Below are 25,183 nucleotides of genomic sequence, written 5' to 3'. Positions count from 1 at the left end.
TAAAAGAACAGATATGAAAAAGCCACCATCAAAGCCAGGACAAAGTTGCTCGTAGCTACTTGTGGATTCAAATACTCTATCGAGTGCTTTGATGAGTTTTTGCAATTTGATTGTCGTCCTGTCAGCCTGTTTCTGTTTTTTTTTTTTCAATCTAGGGATGGAAAGTATGAGGGAAATGATGGAGCAATCAATAACCGCTCCGGAAAAATGGCAGAAAGAAATGGTCCGTTACTAAGGACATTTGTGAAGCAGAGGAGTGACATCACCACAAAGGCGACACATTCTGCTGATGGTTTTGGTGAATAATGATTGAGGCGCGTTAAGAGAAAGGTAGCTGTGTCAGCATGCGTAGGCTGCAAAGGATCAAGCAAAGGTTTACTCCATGCTGAAAAGAGAAGAAAAGAAGCACAACGTTTCGACTGTGGAGCCTTCTGCGCCATCTTCTTTAGCGGTGATGATGTTTACATTGGAAAAACAGAGACATACGTCCCTGGGTGGGCTTGAACCACCAACCTTTCGGTTAACAGCCAAACGCGCTAACCGATTGTGCCACAGAGACTGACGGCCGCTTGTACTCCCTACATTTGCAGGTTTATGGTCAAAGAAAACAATCACTTGCGCTTCTTGCAGCCGGCAATCTTTTTCCACTGACAACCAAGAAATGGATTTCATCTTTCACAAGCTGTATGGATTTCTTCAAAAACAAGTTATTCCAGAAAGGAAATGAATTCTTGCATTAAACTGAACCAAGCTGTACGTTTGTCTGAAATGAGACATTCGGCACAACAAGACACGGAGAGAGGCACCGCTGGTATTCAGACCCAGGATCGCCTGCTTACTAGGCAGGCACTTTAAGCCACTAGGGAACAGCGCCAGCGGAGCACCGCGCTTTTACAGACACTTGGACACATCTGCGTTCGGTGTGCACTTAACCTGCTCTCTGAGCCCGTTGCCTCCGTCCCATTTAATAGCAGAACTGACGCCAAGAGAAATGATGAGAAATGGCATTTATCGGGCACTTTTCATGTCCAAGGAGCTCAATGCCCTTGACACCTCCCCAAGGCGACAGAGCTGTGCATTCTTTGGCGACACCATTTTTTCTTTTGTTTAATTTCTATACTTATTGATAGAATAAAAACGATATGTCATGTACTGTAAGGGAAATGTCTCTTTTCATGGGGAAAGCTAGCACCAGCAAATGTTGTGTTTAGAAGAAGTGATTTAACATGACACGTGACCTAATTTACCGGAGCAAAAGCTCACCCAGCAAGCCCTGCTTTACTTCTACAGGAGAGAAGTACTGTAGAGTCTGCAAGATGTTCAGCTGGGTAGCTACGTCAGCATGCCTCGGCTGCAAAGGAACAAGTAATAGGTTTATTGCATGCTGATGTAGCGGCGAGGCTTATTAATAAGGCAGAATTAAGTGTTTCCGAGCTTCCCAAATGAGGCCCCATTTCTCTGTTCATCTCTGTGGTGCAGCCACAGAGAGACTATTCCCAGGGTGATTTAAGGTCCTAGGACAGCTCCCAAAGGGGGATGCACTTAGCTAAGCCTGGCTATCATGATCAATGGTCATCCATTGGCGCCTATCTGTCTAGGGAGTGCCAGTTGGACATCTGGACTGCATTACTAAGTGTCAGGAGTAAGTGACTCATATCTCACCTTGATCAACCAATCAGGGACTGGTAGGGCCGAGTAACCCACGTGGGACTCTGATGCCCATGGAACTTTCAGCCAATCAATGAGCTGAAGTTCCTCCAGGTAAAAACAGGCAACACAGAGAGCCTGAGAGATTCAGTGAGATTCAACAAGATTCAGAAGGGATTCTGGAGAGGATTCTGTGGACTGTTCTAAAGGGAATTCAAAGGAGAATTCCAGGGCAGGACGGCCCAGGAGCAGAAGGCTCCCAAGGGCAGGACATCCTCGCAGCGCGCCTCCTGACCATCCTGAGACTCAGCCCGGACAACCACGGAACGGCCAGTGTGTCTGAGTGCCAGAACTTTCCTTTGTTCTAAGAGTCTAGAGTGGAGGTTGCCAGAGAGTAACCAGCAGCAGGCCTCGTGAACAGGTCGGAACTGTGGACAGCTGAATCACTATTCAGAACTAGCTCTTCATTAGGAACGAACCGGTCCTCTTCCTGACTTGCTGGGACCCACAGTCATCTTTTCTCCTGTGCACAAACTTTGCTAGTTAAAGCCAACACTAACTAGCCGGTCAGTGAGCATCAGCAGCGCACCGTCGCAAGCCGCACAGCACAGCCTGGCACTGAGCCAGAGAGCGCGGATTGGACAGCAACAGCCTGCAACTGTTTCTTTGTGCCCGCAGGAGATCTGAATCCCCAAAGATTGGATGAGTATTTAACTTCAATGCATTACAGCTCGAGAATTCAATTGTTATCCCAACCAGTTGATATCAATTTAATTCCTAAGAGTTATGTACTTGTTTGAGTATCTAATGTAGAAGTTATAACTAAGTTCATTTACGAAACGGTCTTAATGAATGATATACTGAACGTATGTCCTCTTGATATGTGTAACACTTCGTAACTGACTGAATATATACCTTTTGTATTCTGATAACCCTCTCGATAAGATCTGTTAGTTTTATATGCATATTCTATGTATTAATAAATGTATCCTCGTGTATTAGTACCTGTGTGTGTGCGTTGTTTGAGTTATGTCGCATGGTTGGACTCTAAAGCCATCAAAAGAATCAACTTTGTGATTTACTGCTACAATTAATAATTGTCTCAGTAAATGCCCAAACCCTACAGAACTGGTGCCTTCAGAGAGCCACTATGATTACATATTTGGCGTCCCTGAACCGGTTTTCTTACATATTTGGGGTCCCTGAACGGCTATGAATCACTACACTGAAAAGAGAAGAACGGAACCACAGCGTTTCGACTGTGAGGTCTTCTCACACCTGAAGAAGCCTCACACCTGTTAAAGGCTCCATGGTTTTCTTTCTTCTCTTTTCAACATGGAATACACCTATTGTCTGCAAGATGTGACAATTTCATGGTGTTTTGGAAGAAAACCTTTTTTCTTTGAATTCAAAATCAATCGGAATTTCAGCACGACACATCAACACTTTTTCTGTTTTAAGGAGATGATATTTTAAACCTGATAAAAATAGTAGGAAACACAAGTTTCTTGCTGTGAAAATTTAGATGGGGAAGTGTACTACTAGTAGCAGTGTAGAGCTCTCTGTGGTGGAGTGCAAGCGCATGTTCTATGGGCCAGTGGCGTAATGGATAACGCGTCTGACTTCGGATCAGAAGATTGTAGGTTCGAGTCCTGCCTGGCTCGTGAGGCTTTTAAACCTCTCAGGTTCCTCGGTAACAGGTTGCCGTCATGTATATGAACTATAGAAAAGCATTTGCCACAACCCGTAAATTAGCACGCAAGTGCGGGCTAGTGAACACAGAACTGTATGGAGATCATCTCCAGCTCCGAGCTCAATTGCAATGAAAAAACATGCAGAACAGAACTGGAGAGCAGCTGAATTTGTGCTCAGTAGGGTGGGGAGGACTCAGCATTGCTATTGTTCTAATTGGCATGAACTGCAGGGGATCTGAATCAGAACATGTCAGTTAGTTCGATCATTGCGTCAATATGTAGGCCACGTTAATACAGAATTATTACTTTGTCTGTCTCGTCTTTGTATATAGCTGAATGTCCCTGACAATTTCATGTTAGTTTTTAAGAACGACATTGGTGCTAATAGATACACGTATAGCATATAAGGAACACGTAAAAGTTTAGTCCATGCTGAAAAGATAAGAAAACCGCCACAACGTTTCATCTTGGAATAAATCTTTACTTGTTGTTTTGCAGCCTACCCATTCTGACCTAACTCCTCCCTTGAAATTCCCTAACAGATAAGGGTACGTAACGGCTCATGCGATGCTCAGTTGCAATTTGTCTCAAAACAAACAAGAACAGCAGCTGAGGGTTTGAGTTTGAACATGCACTGTATTAAAGCAGCTTTTATTTCCATTGATAAATGCTAGATATTCCTACAGAGATTCTCCAGGTGAGTAAGCGATTCCTGTTTCTGTTTCTATTTCTGTTTCATATATATATATACAGTATATATATATGTTACATGTGTCTCTGCAATAGTACAAATGTGTTATACACTATCAGGGGCTGCTTTTTTGTGCACCTCATCTACAACAAGGGTTTTTTTTTCATTTATGTTTGTGGACCTTCACCATTTGAGGAAGTGAGTTAGATAAGAAAGTTACAGGTATGGTGAGCAATGACTGACAAAGGCACGTACTGCGTATTCCTTACAGAAGTGTAAGCAATTTGTTCTAAAAAACACCGGCTAAAGTCCAACATCGTTAGCAATCTTATTACTTAAACAGAATTAACATCAATAAACTGTAAGGTGCTGGTACATGCGAGTAGATTTGATCTTCTATTAAACAAAAATGCAATTACAGCTCTAAAAAGGTCAACCTAGACTTCTGGAACAGATCTGTTCAGGTCATCGCTGTTCCTCTGACCTTGTGAGTCTTTGGAATTTTAAAAGTGTATTTTGCTTGCCTTTCATGTGGTCTGTGTACAAGTCACTGTGGCGTATGCGGTCCTACACAGCCTTGCTATAGACGTGACGAGCCTCCGCTATGTTGCAATGGAGAACAGGTTCAGTACGGAGCTGCCGAGAAAATTCAGCTGGAAAGCTCGTTGCAGAAAAGCATCGGTATCTGTGTCCAGCGGCAAAGCGTCCTTCGTGGGTGCTGAAGAATCGATTTCACAGGCTGCGGGTCCAGGCGATTTAGAGTGTTAAAGGTCCCAGCGAAAACGAAACAGCGCTGGTCCTTTTACACGCACGCACGCAACCAAATGCAAAGGACGCCGTAGTCGGCAGGATTTGAACCTGCGCAGGGAGACCCCAACGGATTTCAAGTCCGTCACCTTAACCACTCGGCCACGACTACAGCGAGCGCCGCGGCCGCTGCCTTCTTGCTACAATCGAACAGGGAGTGCGAGGCGGCGGCGGCAGCAGAGGCAACTTTTTTCAAGTTCGCTCTCCGTTTAAGAAACCTTTTACGCCATACGTGCAAGCACACACACACACACCTTAGAGAACTTAAGGGTGGCTTCAAGTTGGAATGATAAAGTCTCCCCGTTCGGACATGAAAACAGAACGTTCTTAGACAGAAAGCAATCAACAACGGAGACATGTGGACGACGATTTTAGTCACTGCACTTTGAATAGCATTTTTGCTCCAGTTACAGGAGATGCACCAATGGCCCTTGACCTACGCTCTTACCAATGCCTTGAACATTCAAACAAAACAGCCCTCAAGTCCTGCGGTTTAATATAACGCTGTTACGTGTCGAGGCAGTATTTGACTCTGTCCTACCGTTGAGACACGGGGCGTATATGGAAACGAACACATGCTACGGATCGTCTCTAATCGGTCCCTACAGTTGGAAGGCTCCTTGAAGAGTGCACCCCCATCATTCATCTTTGCGCATCTGTGAAAGGTAGACTCTTGAGCAATGTTTGAGCCAGCTCTAAGGCAACTAGTGCTATTGGACAGAGACCTCTGGAAGATCCTAAGAGTCTCTTAACACCACTTCCAGCAGTAAGCTTAATTGTTCGCTGGAGGTCTCCCACCCAGGTACTGACCAGGCAAAGAATCACCACTACATTGAATGAGGAAGTTAATCCTGAAATCCAATTACATATCTCAAGGTAAGACAAATCCATAAGAACATGTCTTAGTATTACTTTGTTTACATTAGTATGGCACTGAGTTGGAGCTCCTCTTTAAGCTGTGGTTTAGTTTTGCATTCATGTGTTTCTAGAGCAGTTATTTATGGGGGTGGGTGGGTCTTTCACAGAGGCTCAGGACAAATCCCCCGCCTGAAAGTCTAATGTGTGCGTTCAGACAGTCACAGGTCAAGAGCCAGGCAGGAGGACAATGGACAGAAGAGCCAACGAACTAAAAATGAAAGAACAAATATGAAAAAGCCACCATCTTTTTCTTTTTGACATTTTCCGACTTTCATGCAAGCCAGGACAAAGTTGCTCGTAGCTACTTGTGGATTCAAATACTCTATCGAGTGCTTTGATGAGTTTTTGCAATTTGATTGTTGTCCTGTCAGCCTGTTTCTGTTTTTTTTTTTCAATCTAGGGATGGAAAGTATGAGGGAAATGATGGAGCAATCAATAACCGCTCCGGAAAAATGGCAGAAAAAAATGGTCCGTCACTAAGGACATTTGTGAAGCAGAGGAGTGACATCACCACAAAGGCGACACATTCTGCTGATGGTTTTGGTGAATAATGATTGAGGCGCGTTAAGAGAAAGGTAGCTGTGTCAGCATGCGTAGGCTGCAAAGGATCAAGCAAAGGTTTACTCCATGCTGAAAAGAGAAGAAAAGAAGCACAACGTTTCGACTGTGGAGCCTTCTGCGCCATCATCTTTAGCGGTGATGATGTTTACATTGGAAAAACTGAGACACGCGTCCCTGGGTGGGCTTGAACCACCAACCTTTCGGTTAACAGCCGAACACGCTAACCGATTGCGCCACAGAGACTGACGGCTGCTTGTGCACCCTACATTTGCAGGTTTATGGTCAAAGAAAACAATCACTTGCGCTTCTTGCAGCCAGCAATCTTTTTCCACTGACAACCAAGAAATGGATTTCATCTTTCACAAGCTGTATGGATTTCTTCAAAAACAAGTTATTCCAGAAAGGAAATGAATTCTTGCATTAAACTGAACCAAGCTGTACATGTTTGTCTGAAATGAGACATTCGGCACAACAAGACACGGAGAGAGGCACCGCTGGTATTCAGACCCAGGATCGCCTGCTTACTAGGCGGGCACTTTAAGCCACTAGGGAACAGCGCCAGCAGAGCACCGCGCTTTTACAGACACTTGGACACATCTGCGTTCGGTGTGCACTTAACCTGCTCTCTGAGCCCGTTGCCTCCGTCCCATTTAATAGCAGAACTGACGCCAAGAGAAATGATGAGAAATGGCATTTATCGGGCACTTTTCATGTCCAAGGAGCTCAATGCCCTTGACACCTCCCCAAGGCGACAGAGCATTCTTTGGCGACAACATTTTTTCTTTTGTTTTATTTCTATACTTATTGATAGAAAAAAAACGATATGTCATGTACTGTAAGGGAAATGTCTCTTTTCATGGGGAAAGCTAGCACCAGCAAATGTTGTGTTTAGAAGAATTGATTTAACATGACACGTGACCTAACATACCGGAGCAAAAGCTCACCCAGCAAGCCCTGCTTTACTTCTACAGGAGAGAAGTAGAGTCTGCAAGATGTTCAGCTGGGTAGCTATGTCAGCATTCCTCAGCTGCAAAGGAACAAGTAATAGGTTTATTGCATGCTGAAAAGAGAAGAAAGGAAACACAACGTTTCGGCCGTGAGGTCTTCTCACACCTGAAGAAGCCTCACACCTGTAAAAGGCTCCATTGTTTTCTTTTTTCTCTTTTCAACATGGAATACACCTATTGTCTGCAAGATGTGACAATTTCACGGTGTTTTGGAAGAAAACGTTTTTTCTTTGAATTCAAAATCAATCGGAATTTCAGCACGACACATCAACACTTTTTCTGTTTTAAGGAGATGATATTTTAAACCTGATAAAAATAGTAGGAAACACAAGTTTCTTGCTGTGAAAATTTAGATGGGGAGGTGTACTACTAGTAGCAGTGTAGAGCTCTCTGTGGTGGAGTGCAAGCGCATGTTCTATGGGCCAGTGGCGTAATGGATAACGCGTCTGACTTCGGATCAGAAGATTGTAGGTTCGAGTCCTGCCTGGCTCGTGAGGCTTTTAAACCTCTCAGGTTCCTCGGTAACAGGTTGCCGTCATGTATATGAACTATAGAAAAGCATCTGCCACAACCCGTAAATTAGCACGCAAGTGCGGGCTAGTTAACACAGAACTGTATGGAGATCATCTCCAGCTCCGAGCTCAATTGCAATGAAAAAACATGCAGAACAGAACTGGAGAGCAGCTGAATTTGTGCTCAGTAGGGTGGGGAGGACTCAGCATTGCTATTGTTCTAATTGGCATGAACTGCAGGGGATCTGAATCAGAACATGTCAGTTAGTTCGATCATTGCGTCAATATGTAGGCCACGTTAATACAGAATTATTACTTTGTCTGTCTCGTCTTTGTATATAGCTGAATGTCCCTGACAATTTCATGTTAGTTTTTAAGAACGACATTGGTGCTAATATATACATATATAGCATATAAGGAACACGTAAAAGTTTAGTCCATGCTGAAAAGATAAGAAAACCGCCACAACGTTTCATCTTGGAATAAATCTTTACTTGTTGTTTTGCAGCCTACCCATTCTGACCTAACTCCTCCCTTGAAATTGCCAAACAGATAAGGGTACGTAACGGCTCATGCGATGCTCAGTTGCAATTTGTCCCAAAACAAACAAGAACAGCAGCTGAGGGTTTGAGTTTGAACATGCACTGTATTAAAGCAGCTTTTATTTCCATTGATAAATGCTATATATTCCTACAGAGATTCTCCAGGTGAGTAAGCGATTCCTGTTTCTGTTTCTATTTCTGTTTCATATATATATATACAGTATATATACAGTATTGTACTATTATTATATAATTCGTTACACTGTGGCTGTGTTGTGTGTGTTAAGCTGCTGTTGCACTGCAATTTCCCTCACGGGATCAATAAAGTATCTATCTATAAGAAGACATTACCAACAACGACCACAAGATGGAGATATTGTCTAGACATTACCAACAACGACCACAAGATGGAGATATTGTCAAAAGAGGCAAGAAGGGCAAAGCCGCGATAAGGTAAAATCATTTTTTGTAAGAGATTGGTGTCAGAATGCACATCCGTATCCCAAACAGAATCTCTAGTAAAATATGATCATTTGTGAAACAGGCAAATGAGTGTCTGCTACAATATGATTGCTACAGATGCAGCCATTCAAAATGTGCGGGCGATACTGCATTATTTTCCGGTACGCTGTACGCAGTCTACCGCGAGTTACCGGTAAATACCGCGAGTTACCGGTAAATACCGCTAGCAAAATAATAGTATCCGGAATTTCCGCAAGGTGGAGCTAATAAAGCTCAACTTCTCATGTTTGAGCTGTAGCCATCAAAGTCTTTAATGAAGATATTACTAATAGTATTAATAATAAATGACCTTGGACAAGCTGTAAACTCAAAGTATTGCCCTGGTCCACATTATTTTTTTCACTGACCTTCTTTGTAAAAGTAACACCACAGCATTTCGCAATCACGCATTTTTTTCCAATCATGCAAAGTACAGTAATTTTTGAGAATCGATTCACCATGCCTTTCACATGCTCATAAAAGAGATTGATTTAGGAACATAAACATATTACCGTATGCAAACTGTACTGTATACAGTTTGTATATGTATATGTATATGTATATGTATATTTAATGTCTTAACTGTGCCCGTTTAAGTATTGAATATTTATATGGAATTTTACCACTGAAGGGAAATCTTCAGTGGTAAAATGAAGATAAAAGAGAGCATAAAAAGAATAGGAGCGTAATGCAACGCGTGTGAAGGCCATAAACGATATTAATTTTGGAACATAAACATACAGTATATGGCTGGTCTCGGTACTTTAAAGAAAACATACACGAAACATGGTTTCATTATGACCAGAATCGGTCTTGAGATATTTTTAACTTGATTTACAGTATTTGAGAGGTATGTCTTGACACCGATACTACGTAAATACTCCTCACGTATATGTTTCTAGGTTTATATTATGCATTTCATACGGTCAAATTGCTTTTGAGCAACTGATAAGAAGCGCGAAACGGTATGCCCAGGGCGTTTTAGTTTTTGTTTTGTTTTAATGCAGTGCAGTGGATTGATTAGAGATATCAAGTACATACAAGTCATTTTTTAAATGTTGTAGTTCGTCTTGTAAAAATGTTACGAGTACATCATCTGTCAACAATTACACAGGTTCTGTTTCCATATTGCGGTTTTTGGTTACGTAATACTATTTTCTAATTTCACGTTGTGAATATATGATTTGGGCAAACAGAGCCGCAAAGAAGTACATTATGGGTTGTTGTTGTTTTTTTGCAGTTTTATCTAAAATAAGCGATGCTTAAACCTTTGTCTGATTCTTGTGAAACTATCCACACGACAGTTACCTAGGAGTTGACTTCAGTGATGTCACTGATGGGATGTTTCTAAAAATCCATCCTCTGTAAAACATCTTCTCTAGTTGTTCTGCATATGTATTCGTTAATGAAGCTGTGTGTTCTGAGCCTGGTTCTCTACATTTCTGTATGAACCAGCTTAGAGGGCTAAAGACAGCTTGTGTTTAAATTGAGTGTAAGGTAATTTATGCTTCTAAAGTCATGGTCAGCATTTATTATTGTACTGTGCTGTAAACTTCTTCTGTGCCTAATTACATTATTTTATAGTCGATAATGTTTCTGTAGTGCTTTTTCAGCCCTCAGCATGTGACTGCGCTGGTGGTGCTGTGGGTTAGGTTCCTGACTCCTATGTCACATGGTCTGTGGTTGAATCTCATGGAACTATGACTTTAATTTTTAACAAACATTTCTTTGAAAAAATGAAACATTTCCCTTGGTCAGAGATTAAATAAAACCTCACTCGCATCAAAACAAATTTATATTTCTAAATATCACAACATGATCGAATTTACGTCTTTTTAATAACAATGAATAGTCACCTATGCGTTACAAAATAAACATTTATATTGATTTGAATCGAGTTTTGATTTAAATCGTAAACGCGTGTTTAAAGGCGATATACTGTATAAAAGCGCTGATTCTTATGGAATGTGTTTGGCCGGGGATTCAAAAAAATTATTTTTTTTAATCGCGTATCTAAGGAAAATTGCAGTATAACTTTGTTCATGCACAAACAGTGGCATGTTACATTATAATTTGGGTGTCTCCTGTAGTGGAAATCTAATGAGTTAATTGATTCTTAAAAATGTAGAGAGCTTTACAAAAAAATATATTGGTGCTTTTAGATAATATTTCAAGGATATAACTGCTATGCTACAGTACATGCAGAATTTTAGAAAACAGTGCGTCAACAAAGTACACTGTTTAGGTTACTTTAGAAGACAATGTACCAAAACAATATATGCTGTCTGGGTCGTTAGAATTAGCCGAAAGTAACTGATTAGCTTTGAATAACAAATCTAGTTTTTCTTCTCTCGCTCTATGATGTAATCTGTTTTCTCTTAGAGAAAGGGGAAGTTTTAGAAGGGACCAAGTGCTGAACTTTTTACAGCGCAACGTCTTATAAAAACCCTGTACTGCTTGTAACAAATTGAGTCTCTGGTTGCACTTGGCGAAGTGGCAGCAGGGCTCCCAATATTGCAATATTGAAATAAAGACCTTACTCAGGTGAGAACTCTCTCTTGTGGCTTCCTTGATAGTTAAATTTCCATGACAGTTTGGGGGCTCGTCCGGGATCACAAACCTGAACGCGAACGGCTGCTGAAACTCCATCCGGACCCGGACAATTTTAGCAAATTGGACGAACCTCGGAGGATAAACTGTTTATCCTTCCAGAGACGCGTCTGGAGAATTGGCAGCTGTCTGACGTCAGTAAGTGATCCTTAAAAATTAATAGTTTGAGAAGCGAGCCACAGGGGTGTTCTCACGCGGGTTTGATGAGTCTGGGACTCATATAAAGAACTTATCTTAACACAGACGTGTGGTTTTTGCTCTGCGGAGTAGTTAATGTGATAAGGTTCTAAGTAAGGCACCGATCGGTAAAAATGGGAAATTAAAATTCAAAGACGAAAATGGGACCGAGCAGTCCAGCAAAAGTACATGCACGACAAATTCGGAGAAACAATTATAGCCTGGGTTAGAGTAAAAAAAATATGTTCATGAACTGTAAAACTAGGGTAATAGGTGTAAGGGAACTTGCACATAATTTATATATGATAATAAGGGGCCCATAACTATGAAGGATCTTTGTAAGTGAATCAGAATGGACAGAGGAAAGTTGAATTAGGAAAAAGAAGTTTCCTGAAGAAGGGGAAACTTAGAAGAGAAGGAGAAGAAATGAAAGAAAATGAATTGGAAAACTTATTTAATGGAAAGAGGAATTACAGAAATAATGGGAAGCTTAAAAAAAGACTAGTCTTGAAACTAAAGAACAGCAAGCTGCAGCTAAAGTCATGGCCATGCGTACTAAAAAGAAAAAGTCTCCACCGAAATTAGAAAGCGGTCCGGAGCCACTTGTTTGTGAAATGCCAATGTGCACTTTTCCAGGTCCAGAAGGAACTCCAGCATATGTACATTGACATTGGTCTCCTAGTGAATTATTTGCATTAGTTAAGTCTTTTCCTAAATTGCCTGATGACCGTAAAGAATTTAGAAGAAAGGCAAGCGCCTTGTTCTTGATTGTCTTAAGCCTAATTACAGTGACATAACCTTGTTGCTAGATCATATTGTTCCTAAAGGTTCACAACGTCCTCTAAAAAGGAGGAGGCAGATTGGCGGATACGTGACCCAAATGATGAAGAAGTATCCATCTAAATTAAACCACACGGACATGGAGAGGAAAAGTTAGGCGGCCGCTTCTAAAAAGAGGTAAGGACTCCTCTTTTCTAAAAAGTCCCTTGTCCTCTCCATGTTGCTGTGGTGGGTTCAGGGTTTTCCTGAAGCTGAAGCGAGTACAACAGAAAAATGAGTTAATGGTGTATGTGTTTTAGATGCCTGTTTTGTGAAGGTGGGGTAGAAAAGGAGGGATTGCTGAAGGAATAGCATCTCGCCCTGCCCGTGCGAAAAAATCCAGGTGTTGCATCCTGGTACACGACTGCAGTACGGCTGAAGGTAGTAACTAGAACTGTACTCGCAGAAGAGCCGAAAATGGTAACTCGATTCAACTGTGTGTTTAAAGCCAGGATTTGGAACCTGGTCCGTGTTCCCGTATTGTGATAGTTCGTCAGTTTGTCTCGACTGGGGGATTCCGTGGGGCGCGTGGGAGACGTGAAAATGGTTTGGTGTGAAGAAAAAAAAGTTTGATTAATCCAAAGTGAAACTTAAAAGAAATATTGACTGTCAGACGGAATTTAGGCTGAACAGGAATGTAGAAAAGTGTATGAACCTTTGGATAAAAATATTTAGAGGAATATTTGAGAATTCAACAGAATATCATAGATGAGACGCAAAAATCTCTGATGGAAAAGCTAAAAGCAATGGCACTTCAGAACAGGTTCGTGCTGGACCTACAAAATGCAGCATCTGGAGGAGTCTGTGCTTTAATAGGAGACTCCTGTTGCACATTTATTCCAGCAAATGACAATGATTACGGAAATCTTACGCTTGCTATTCAACATTTGAAAGAACTGAGACACAAGGTGGACAAAGAAAGAGGCATTAAAGATACACCTGCTTTTCTCTCTTGGTTAGAATCACTGTTTGGGCCGGGGGGAATGTTTTTTTCAAGTTGCTAACACCGATTATAGTAGCTGTGATACTTGTCTTCCTGTTTTTGTGTTGCTGTTCGACTTGTATTATTCCAATGCTTTGAAATATGGTAATGAATATGTTTGTGCATCAGTATGTTCTGGTAAGAACGCAAGAATCCGAAGTATGGGAGCCTCCTGGGAGTCCATATGAAGAATCTAACTTTTAATAATTTTCAAGAATAAAAAGGAGGGAATTGTAGTGGAAATCTAATGAGTTAATTGATTCTTAAAAATGTAGAGAGCTTTACAAAAAAATATATTGGTGCTTTTAGATAATATTTCAAGGATATAACTGCTATGCTACAGTACATGCAGAATTTTAGAAAACAGTGCGTCAACAAAGTACACTGTTTAGGTTACTTTAGAAGACAATGTACCAAAACAATATATGCTGTCTGGGTCGTTAGAATTAGCCGAAAGTAACTGATTAGCTTTGAATAACAAATCTAGTTTTTCTTCTCTCGCTCTATGATGTAATCTGTTTTCTCTTAGAGAAAGGGGAAGTTTTAGAAGGGACCAAGTGCTGAACTTTTTACAGCGCAACGTCTTATAAAAACCCTGTACTGCTTGTAACAAATTGAGTCTCTGGTTGCACTTGGCGAAGTGGCAGCAGGGCTCCCAATATTGCAATATTGAAATAAAGACCTTACTCAGGTGAGAACTCTCTCTTGTGGCTTCCTTGATAGTTAAATTTCCATGACACTCCTCTTGCCAGAAAGCTCTAAATTGGATTTTGAGTGCGGTTTTTGACTTTTTCTAAATTGCAACCCATAAATAAAGCTGATACAGTTTAGACTTACTGTATTCTAAACTGTATTACAACATCACATTGGACAATGCAACGTAAATTGCAAAAATGCACTTGGAATCTGTCCAAGCCCTACTACGAAAATTATTAAAACTGCGACACTTATCATTCATCTTTAAATAAACTTTATTTTATATAGCGTTTTAAGCGAATAGGTAATTAGATTGCTCATAAACCTAATCGCTTTTTCTACATAAACACAGCGTGATTGCTCTCTGAAAATGCTTTTTTCTTTATATTTAGGCTCAGATTTCAACTATAGATTGTATTATTATAAACTTTCTTGGAAAAATGTCTTTTATGTAAACCATGTTTGCTATTAATTCATTTAGGGCTAAAATACGTTCATACGTCTTCCAATCGAGTCCAGTTGAGTCGAGTTGACATTGGAAGCTTGCCACGCCCGGACTGTTACACCAACGCATTAGCATGTTGAAGCGATTTCATTGAGGAGGCCATCTACTAGTTAACACTGTACTTCCTACTTTGAAAACACCTGTGAAATTGGTTTAATTCGTCACAGCCAGCACTCCGGCAGAGAGGGGGGTTGTACTCGTTAATGTCTGATGACATACAAGTGGAAAGATTACAGATTTTAATCGTTTTGTTTCTGAACCAGGGAAAATCTGATCATGTTTCTCTATAACAATAATAAAAAACTTTATTTTAAATTATTTTACATATCCCGCTTGCACATCGCACGACTTTAATAAATCTATTCTTTATTAATACTAAATAAATAATACTAAAAATACTACAGCAAAGAGGCCACTTGATTTTTGGAATAATTCCAAATAGCACAATGATCCACTGGCATTCCTGAAGTCTGTTTAGTGCATAATCTTCCAAATACAATCACTAAGCAATTATAAGAATTATACCATCCTATTTCTTTGTGATGTCCTGTAAAAACTAAACCTATTTTTATAAGGCTTTTACTCAAAAGGTTTCCAAACACACAAAGCATTTGTGAAGTACTATAGTATTTCTAAAGGTTACTGGTACAACATCAATCATTAAAGCTTAACAATAAAGTTTAGATTGCTGACTATGGACTAACTACATTAACTAACTGCAATGCAACATTATACATTTTACAAGAATATCTGGTTGAATTCTTGCATTTGTAGCCAATTTAATGTGAGAGAAATAAGCCAATTTAATTATTTCACAAAAAATAATGTAATATAAAATGGATGTTTTTAACTTTATTGTAGTGTTTTAGAAACTAATATGTCTTCAAAAATGGTTGTTTTTCACTCCTAGGAATGAAAGCTGTTGTTATATGATGTTTATTTTCAAATTTGGAAAAATCAAAGGATTCTAGCTTTCTCCCCTTGCAGGCATCGGACACAGAGAACCTCATGGTTTTCCTAAAAATCATTTTTTATGTTCCCTGGTGTTCCAAACTTAGTTTTAATTTGTTATTATGTTAAAAACAGGGTAATAAATTTCTAATTGGACTATAAATAATGTCATATTGTCTGCTATAAAACTGATGTTTTCAACTCTATTGTAGAGATTCTAGAATCATCTAATAGAGAATTGAAATAAAAAAAGGGCATAAGAAAACATTACCAACAACGACCACAAGATGGAGATATTGTCTAGACATTACCAACAACGACCACAAGATGGAGATATTGTCCAAAAAGGCAAGAAGGGCAAAGCCGCGATAAGGTAAAATCATTTTTTGAAAGAGATTGCTGTCAGAATGCACAACTGAATCCCAAACAGAATCTCTAGTCAAATATGATCATTTGTGAAACAGGCAAATGAGTCTCTCAGGTGCCCATTGCTCATTTTCAGACACATTTATGCAATACTTTCACCATGCGTTGAGCAATAGGGATTAAAGATACCAGAGGTAAGGTTTAAAAGTGATTCTGAGGTGCAACACATCAGCAATACAGCTAGGCATCTGAAATGCGGGGTTTGAGAGCCCTTCAGGGAACACCGTACCCTAAAGGTACCAGAAGTCCAGTAGTATAAGCATTAAGTCACTGTCACCCCTGTTACAATGTGATTGCTACATATCTTCATTTCTTTGGTTTTTAAGGAGTAAGAGTGCAGGGGGTCTAAATCTGCGATCCAGTGTGTTGAAGTATTTCACAAGATTACCTGTAGCCCGTATGGAAATAAATACTAATTCTGATTATTGCCCTGGGCATGTACCAATAAATCACTGAGCATATATATATATATCACTGTGTTGAAGCTAGAGACCTGTATGTAATATTATGGTGCTAAAATGTCATTTTCACATATATTAATGTAATAAATGATTGCTTATGCTTTATAAACAAATCTAATTAAAATAAATGATTAAGTTTTGTATTTATCTTGTACCATAGAACATGATTTTCTTTGTATTTCAAGCCCACAAAGTGTCCAAATGACGCACTACATGATATAAGGAAGATTATCACATGCATATCGGTATTATCTTTCTTATGAAAATGCATTCCTTTCATTACCTTTTACTTTTTAAAATGAACTCAAATTGTGTATAATGTAATAATTTAAGTAGAAGTGCTTCACTGCTCTATGCCGTCTGGAAATAAATCCTCATACTACTTACTGCCCTGGGCATGTACCAATAAATTACAGGAGCACATCTATATATCACTGCGTTGAAGCAGGAGACACACAATCACTGCAAACACATCCTAAATACAGTGTTCTAGCACCTTTGACCTCATCCAGAACATATCATTTCTTGAAAGGGATTGCTGTCCGAATGCACATCTGAATCCCAAACAGAATCTCTAGTAAAATACGATCATTTGTGAAACAGGCAAATGACTGTCTCAGGGGCCCATTCCTCATTCTCAAGACACATGTATGCAGTACGTACACCATGCATTGAGCAATAGGGATTAAAGACACCACAGCTAAGGTTAGAAGTCATTCTGACTATATTCTAAAATATTGGACTCATATTCTTATGATGGCAGACATGATGCTGCGTTTAAAACCGGGGTTAATGGACATTATATGACTGTCAATTCTGTTTTGTTTTGGAGACTCTTGGCTGCCTATATGGTACACTGCAGCGTGAAGGAATTATTTTCCAAAACTGTGTCAGCTCAAAAGTTGTAAGAGAACCTCTCCAGCTGCTTTAACTCTCTTCATTTTTGTCATTTAATTGTCTGTCGGCACTATGTGGCAGCGTTGCATGACAACCCCTCTCACCACGGAAAGGAACCTAACAGCTTTGGTAAGAGAGGAGAAAAGGACCTGGCCAGTACGGGGCACGAACCCGTGACTTTGGCGTTATTAGCACCATGCTCTAACCAACTGAGCTAACCGGCCTCACGACAGTGGTTCTCTCTGTGCTGCAAAAAATCGAACTCAGGGAATTTCTTTTGCCCTCCTTTGAATAGAAAGCCGTGTAATTCAGTGTACGGGCTTTCTCATGCAGTTTCATGGTTCTTGTAACCCAAATCCTACACTGGCCTGAAGTGCCCCCCATTTCACAGAATTTTTCAGCTGATTTAAAATGTACCTAAAGGAGAAGCATTATTGAAGACGATCAATTACCAAGAGCTTTTGTCAAAGGTTTTGGTGGTCATTTTTAATGACCACAGAGCGATGTGACCTCGGTTTTACATCTCATCCAAAAGACAGCGCCCTTTTACAACACAGTGTCTCCGTCACTATGCTGGGGCATTGGGACCCGCACAGACCTCAGGGTGAGCGCCCCACCGCCGGCACCATTAACACCGCTTCCAGCTGGAAGCTTTGTTTTTCCCTGTAGCTCACCCTCATCCGGGTACTGACCTGGCTCACACCTGCTTAGCTTCAGTGGGTTTTCAGTTGCGAGTTGCAAGGGGATGCAAGTGATGGAGCAGCTAGCTGCAAAAGCCACTGCATTGGCGGGGAATCAAAGCCGAGCCTCCCGCGTGGCAGGCGAGAATTCTACCACTGAACCACCAATGCTCAGAACCCGGGCCTTCAAAAAAGACGCTTTTTTGGTGCTCTGTGCAAAAAGCGTCGACATCTGCTTCCAGCTGTAAAATGCCATTCGCGGACGCTGAAGAACTTATTTGCAAGGGAGCGGGTACAAGCAATTTGGCATTTTAAAACCACCAGGAACACCGAACAGGGGCGCTTCTTTGCTTGCGCCGAAACACAACGACAGGAGGTGGACAACGTAGTCGGCAGGATTCGAACCTCTTTCTGTCTATTATATACTAAATGTTCTCTTGTCTGTCTCTTGTTTGTATAGAACTGAATGTCCCTGACAATGTGCTGTTAGTTTTAATTGAAGAACGGCATTTGTGTTCAAATATATCAGACAAGTTTACGTAACTGCTCATGCGACACTCAGTTGTAATTAGTCAAGAAATAAAGTCGAACAACAGCTGCGGGTTTGATTCTGAACGTATCAGATTGCAGCACCTTTTACTTCCATTGACAAATGATAGAGATTCGAAGAGAGATCCTTCAGACCAGCAAGCAAACCCACGGCTATTTCGGTTTTCTATCTAGGCAACGTTGGTGTCTGCAATAGCATACATGAAAGCGTGATGCAATTTCTGTGGCTAAATTTGTTGCACGTCATGCACAGTAAGAGTGTTTCTAACACCAAATAAAAAGTCAACAATTAGCGATCACGCCTTCTCCTCAGTTAACCCACTGAAACCCTTGCTGTTAACAGTTCTTTAATGCATGCTTTACGAGCACCTACATATTGTGTCGGTTCTTTCAGTTTTATTCATTAGGTTTTCAAAGGCATAAGTAGAACACCAGAGGTGCGAACGCAAGATGTGTGGTTATCTGAAGAACTCATTTCCATGGCAGCGGGGCCAAGCTATTTAGTGTTTTTATAGTACCAGGGAAGGAGAAGCGGCACTTCACCTTTGCCGCGCAGGCACAAGGAGACGTGCGGCAGACGCCGTAGTCGGCAAGATTTGAACCTGCATGGGGAGTCCCCAATGGATTTCGAGTCCATCGCCTTAACCACTCGGCCACGACTACAGCGAGTTCACCATCGCCGCATTCCTCCTTTAATCTAACACGGAGTGCGACGTGGCTGCGGAAACCTTTTCAAAGTCGCTCTCCGTTAAAAAAAAATAATACCTTTGACAAAATACGTGCCGTCAGACAGACACGCCTCAGAGGGTTTAAGGCTGGCTTCATGTCGGAATGATAAAGTCTCCCCGTCCGGACATGAAAATGCCACTTTGTTACACACAAAAAAAGAATCAACAACAGAGAAATGCCCACAAGCATTTGAAAAGCCGCACCACGTCGCACTTGAAATAGCTCTTACATTAGTGGTAGACGCAGGAATCGCATTTTTATTTACGCTCTTACCAACGCGATGGAAAGCAAAACAAAGCAAAGCAGAGCAAAACAAAACGAACAAACGAAAACCCTGCACATAACGCCGTTACGTGCCCAAGTGGTATTGTACGTCATCCTAGCACTGCACCCCGGGGCGTACGGTACATGGGAACGAGCACACGCCACGAATCGTCTCGAATCACTCCCTACAGCTGTAAGGCGCCTTGAAGCGTGCACCCCCAACATTCTTCTTTGCGCATCTGTGAAAGGTAAACTCTTGAGCAAACTCTGAACCAGCTCTAAGGAAACTAATCCGATTAGACGTAACTTTGACTCATCTTTTTACGCTCAGTGCTGGATTGCTCAAACTCCAGCTAGGGTTAGGGTTAGCATTACCACGCTACTTAGACACTTTGTTTACGCTCAGTGCTGGATTTTGGGAACTTCAGGACGAGTGGGAATTTTCTCCTATCTGTCCATTCTGTTTTGTTTTGGAGACTCTTGGCTGCCTATGTTGTACAGTGCAGCGTGAAGGAAACATTTTCCAAAACTGTGTCAGCTCAAGAGTTGTAAGAAAACCTCTCCAGCTGCTACAACTCTCTTCATTTTTGTCATTTAATGTGACACTCGATGTATAACTGGAGCCTCACATATGCAAATGGTGAGGCTCCAGTTCGACACCCAGTTCGACACCACTTTACAGTATATGACAAAAGCATGGCAAACTGTGCCGGACCAGCAGATAACTTCCGCTTATTTTGACCATATTAAACATTGGAAATCTTCCCACTTGCATTTGTGACACTTGATTTTGGCTCCACCTAAGAAACTCTTAAATCTTCTAACACTTTTCTCTTCTCCCGCAACACACTTGTCTGTCGGCACTATGTGGAAGCGTTGCATGACAACCCATCTCACCACGGAAAGGAACCTAACAGCTTTGGTAAGAGAGTAGAATTACCTGAAGAACTGCTTTCCATGGAAGCAGGACCAAGCGATGTAGCATTTTTATAGTACCAGGAAAGGAGAAGCGGCACTTCGCCTTTGCCACACAGGCACAAGGCGACGTGCAGCAGACGCCGTAGTCAGCAGGATTCGAACCTGAGCGGGGAGTCCTCAATGGATTTCAAGTCCATCGCCTTAACTACTCGGCCACAACTACAGTGAGCTCGCCGCCGCCGCATTCCTCCTCCGGAGTGCGAGGTGTCTGCGGAAACCTTTTTAAAGTCGCTCTCCGTTAAAAAAAAAATACCTTTCACAAGATACATGCCGGCAGACAGACACGCCTCAGAGGGTTTAAGGCTGGCTTCACGTTCAAATGATAAAGTCTCACCGTCCGGATGTCAAAATGCAACTTTGGCAGACAGAAAAAAAACATCAACAAACCACAAATGTGGACAAGGATTTTACAAGCTGCACCACACTGCACTTTCAAAAGCATTTACATTCGTGTTAGACGCAGGAATTGTCCTTGTTTTGCGCGCTTACGAACGCCATACAAATAAAACAGGTCTACGGGTCTGAAACCTGCTCCACGGAAAACAGTTCTGTTGCGCTTTTGATCAAAGGGAGATTCTCTGTTCTTACTTTTTCATGACATAACACCCAAAGGGGCTTCTTTGGAGCTGGATTCCAACCAGCATCCTAAAGTTTCTTGGTCGTATCCTTTACAGTCCTCTGTTCGGTCGACATGGAACAGAAGGGGGCAGCTTTCCTCACACATACAGTGCAGTTCTGCATCAGACCTCTAACTCGTTTCCTTAGCTTGGATTTAAGCCACGAAGCAGGCTTCTACTGTATAAACGTCTAGAGGAATCACAAACTATTTGAGAGGCCATCATCCCAGGGGGAACTGACAAAGTCTATCCCTAAACACCTAGCGCAGTCTCTCGAGAGACTGTCAAAAATCGCTTTCTCCGTTTGTGCTGCAAGTAAGTGAAAGTGCGGTCTCAACCCAGAGCCACTTGGCAGCAGCGGCACGTAAATACTGTTACTGCCACTGCTCGATACCGACGTTAGCCTACTATACCATGTTCAGCCACCGCTAGAAAATGTACAGCTCTAGTACTGGAGCAAACAGAAGGAGGGCCAACATCTAACAGGCACACGTGTCAGACATAGAGAGCGCCGAGGATGGGATTCGAACCCATGCGTGCAGAGCACAATGGATTAGCAGTCCATCGCCTTAACCACTCGGCCACCTCGTCAATGAAACTGGGCTTTCCAGACACGGGTTGGCACGCTCCAGATGATCTTTTTCTTTTTTTTCCCTCGTACTCGAGGGTCCTTTTCCTGTTCCACATGCGATTTCAACATTTTCCTTGGGAGATGTCAAGCCAGCAAGCCACTGCTGTGGTTCAGTGGCCAGTGTGGAGTTCAGTGGCCCTGTTGTACACAGAAAGCACATTGAGCTCCTTGGACATGAAAAGTTCCAGATAAAAGCCATTTGTCATCCTTTCTCTTGGTGTCGATGTTGCTATTGTATGTAAAGGTGGCAACTTGCTCAGCGAGCAGGCGGAGCACACACCGAATGCAGATGTGTCTGAGTGGTGTGTCCAAGTGGCTGCAAAAAAACAGTACTCCCGGGGCGCCGTGGCTTAGTTGGTTAAAGCGCCTGTCTAGTAAACAAGAAATCCTGGGTCCGAATCCCAGCGGTGCCTTTTTTTGTGCTGTGTTCTCGAACAGAACTGGTCATTATGGACAACCGCATACGCCTAGACTTAATTAAATGCAAGTATTCATTTCCTGTCTTGAACGACTTGTTTTTCTTAAAATGGATGCAACTTGCAAAACATGAAATACAAACCTCGCTAATCAGCGCTCGCGGCTGGCAAAAAAAAAAGAAGTCAGCAATGTTTTTTTTCTTTAACCTTAACCCTGCTAATGGAGAAGAGTTAAACGACCGAGTCTATGCAGCTTAAACGGTGCTCACGTCGGGTTCTTAGCTGAAAGGGTGATAAATCCTGCTCACCCCAGTCCTTAATCTTTTAAAAGGATACAAAATTGAACCTAGTCGCCACATCACATACATCCTGTTCAACGATAAAAAGGTGACATCTATCCTCGATCCAGAGTAAATCCCACGTTGAGGGCATATTTTTTTCCACTTTACCATGAGTCGGGCTCGGCTGCACAGAGGCGAGAGCAGAGCAATGAGGTCACGGGGACAGGAGAGCCACACGCTGGCGGTTTAAACACGCGGAAGAAAACTGAGGGATCCACAGTATGTGGACCCTCCGTGCGCCATCAGTCCGCACTCCGGACTCTGAATCCTGCCATCCGAGTTAAGATCTCGGCGGAACCTGAGGCGCAGTTCTTTCTTAAAACGTAATCTGGTGAGCATTTCTAGAATCGTACTTGTATAGATGCAGCCTTTAATGTGTTGCTAGGTTAAAATTGATGACTTCTTGAACTTCAGTAGGCAACTGCCCTCTTGATTTTGGATTTAATTTCTTTATTACAGGGGCGCTTTTATGAAGACCGAGTCATGTTCAGGTACTTTGCTTGATGGAGGAAGCATATTTCGGACTCTGTGATCTGCTCACCTGGAAAGGTCTGCTGTACTACTACAAGAGAGAAGTAGAGTCTGGAAGAATGGACAATTTTATGATGCTTTGGAAGATAATGTTTTTTTTTTTCTTTGAAATTGAAATGAATCAGAATATCAGTGCAAAAGACAAACTCTTGGTTTGGTTTAAAGAGATATGGTTTTAAAACAGACAAAATGTAGAAAACAGGTGTTTCTCACTTTTGGAAGAGAATGGACCGGGGGTAATATTTTACAAGTTATATAATAGTAAAATATTATATAATAGGGGTAATAGTCGCGAGGGGCTTCAGCTTTTTCGTGCTTAATACGGTGCGCTGTGGCCACGGCAGATATGGGATCTATAAAAGCCGAAAATTCTCCGATCATTGCCTGACACAGCTCCTCAAAGCTATTACAGACCTCAGGTCCTTGTCTAGACATCCACTCGTGGACCGCTCGGCTGGTAGTTTTCCTTACTAACATAGCCTTTTCCTGTTCGGACGCTTCGGGCATAAACTGCAAAGTATATCTCAGCTCATCAATGTAGGTCTCCACATTATTCCCTGACACTGTCGGGTCAAACCTTTCTACATCTTTGGCTAACTGCCTCAGGGAGTGGAGGTTAATTTTTACAGTTTCTCCGTGGGCAGGGAGACGGCCGTGATCAGGAGCAGGGGGTCTATGCCTGAATTGAATCGCCCTTGCGTCTCGCGCAGGACTCGGCGATCTCCCCCATGCCGATCCGACCACAGACCCTGGCCGGGAGAAACCTCCTGGGTGAGCGCTCCGGGCTGCTAGGTGGGCTGGCATGTAAGTGGGATCTAGCCTGTTTTGCTTCCAGTACGGCAGCATCTAACTCCTTTTGCCTTTCCTGGCTGAGCTCATTTAAACTCTCAATTTCTTTTTCTTTTTCTTTCAAGCTCGCTTCTAGGTCTCTCCTAGCTACCTCAGCCGCAGTTTCTCTAGCAGACAGGTCATCTAATTTACCTAAAACTTCCCTGAGTCTGTCTTCACTTTCCTCACTTTTCACTCTCTTTTCTCTGATTATATCCAACAACTCAACTCGCTCCGCCTTATATCTTTCTAGCTTTCCCTGAAGCGTTTGAAACTTTGTCAGCTCGGACAAAGACAGTTCCAGCTGTTTAGCTAGATTTAAGGCGAAACTAGATAGGACCTGAACTGCGTTCACAGACCCTCCTGTGTTAAGCTGGTTCGCTACCTTAGCTACTAAATCTACTTGCAGCTTCTCAATATCATCAAAGTTCAACTTTTCGATACCGCTCCAGTAACCAGGATTGTCGTCGCTAGAAATAGTACTTATAAGCGACTCCACTTCAGACATTTTAGCAGCCATTGTCATTACGTCAGAGAAACTTTAAGAGTATTACTTTTTTTCCTTTTACCAAAATACAGTATGGAATCTAAACACCCGAGCAGATGGATTTCCAATCAGCACACGTTACACTAAACGCTAGAAAACAGGGGGATTTCTTTACGCAGTTATCAGCACACCCGGTATTCGCGTATAAAAGCCACGGTGCTGTGCTGAACTTGAACTCACAGCAACATCAGTTATTCTGTGCGATTGAGTCTCATTTCATTCTAAACTCGCCCACCCAGGGACGCCATTAAATGTAGTGGTTTGATGGGTTTACTGAGACACTTATTAATTGTAGCAGTAATCACGAGGTTGTTCGTTGGGGCTTTTAGAAAATCAATCGCCAGAACAACTAACAACGCACACACACGGGTTCAATACACGAGATACATTTATTAATATAAATTGTGCACCAAACATATACTAGTCTGCCTGGATACGAGCGGCAGACCTTACTGTGAGGGTTATCAATATACAAGATATATAATCTCGAAGAGATGCAAACACAAAGAGATACACAACAGAGAATATATGTCAATATATATCGTTCGGTTACCAAATCGCTAATCAGTGTTATTACCCATTGTTACTCTAAACTCGGAAGTAAATACATTACTCATGAATTAAATTGATAACAACTTGTGTTGAGGTACAATTGAATTCTCGAGACG

At 41.8% G+C, this 25,183-nt stretch overlaps 9 non-coding genes across 9 annotated transcripts; 2 read left to right on the top strand and 7 right to left on the bottom strand.

Annotated features, from left to right (window-relative positions):
• Positions 1 to 485: 485 nt before the first annotated feature.
• On the bottom strand, positions 486 to 559 carry trnan-guu (transfer RNA asparagine (anticodon GUU)). The gene has a single exon. It is a non-coding gene; the product is annotated as a tRNA-Asn (tRNA).
• Positions 560 to 3,238: 2,679 nt separating this feature from the next.
• On the top strand, positions 3,239 to 3,311 carry trnar-ucg (transfer RNA arginine (anticodon UCG)). Its single transcript has one exon. It is a non-coding gene; the product is annotated as a tRNA-Arg (tRNA).
• Positions 3,312 to 4,869: 1,558 nt separating this feature from the next.
• Positions 4,870 to 4,951, bottom strand: trnas-uga (transfer RNA serine (anticodon UGA)). The gene has a single exon. It is a non-coding gene; the product is annotated as a tRNA-Ser (tRNA).
• Positions 4,952 to 6,487: 1,536 nt separating this feature from the next.
• On the bottom strand, positions 6,488 to 6,561 carry trnan-guu (transfer RNA asparagine (anticodon GUU)). The gene has a single exon. It is a non-coding gene; the product is annotated as a tRNA-Asn (tRNA).
• A 1,183-nt stretch (positions 6,562 to 7,744) lies between these two features.
• On the top strand, positions 7,745 to 7,817 carry trnar-ucg (transfer RNA arginine (anticodon UCG)). Its single transcript has one exon. It is a non-coding gene; the product is annotated as a tRNA-Arg (tRNA).
• A 9,737-nt stretch (positions 7,818 to 17,554) lies between these two features.
• Positions 17,555 to 17,628, bottom strand: trnai-aau (transfer RNA isoleucine (anticodon AAU)). The gene has a single exon. It is a non-coding gene; the product is annotated as a tRNA-Ile (tRNA).
• Positions 17,629 to 19,214: 1,586 nt separating this feature from the next.
• trnas-cga (transfer RNA serine (anticodon CGA)) lies at positions 19,215 to 19,296 on the bottom strand. The gene has a single exon. It is a non-coding gene; the product is annotated as a tRNA-Ser (tRNA).
• Positions 19,297 to 20,685: 1,389 nt separating this feature from the next.
• On the bottom strand, positions 20,686 to 20,767 carry trnas-uga (transfer RNA serine (anticodon UGA)). The gene has a single exon. It is a non-coding gene; the product is annotated as a tRNA-Ser (tRNA).
• Positions 20,768 to 21,730: 963 nt separating this feature from the next.
• trnas-gcu (transfer RNA serine (anticodon GCU)) lies at positions 21,731 to 21,812 on the bottom strand. The gene has a single exon. It is a non-coding gene; the product is annotated as a tRNA-Ser (tRNA).
• Positions 21,813 to 25,183: the final 3,371 nt, after the last annotated feature.

Source organism: Lepisosteus platostomus, chromosome 22 (genome assembly GCF_059453375.1).
Source record: "Lepisosteus platostomus isolate fLepPlt1 chromosome 22, fLepPlt1.hap1, whole genome shotgun sequence".
NCBI lineage: Eukaryota > Metazoa > Chordata > Actinopteri > Semionotiformes > Lepisosteidae > Lepisosteus > Lepisosteus platostomus.
This window is presented reverse-complemented; position numbering and strand designations above follow the sequence as displayed.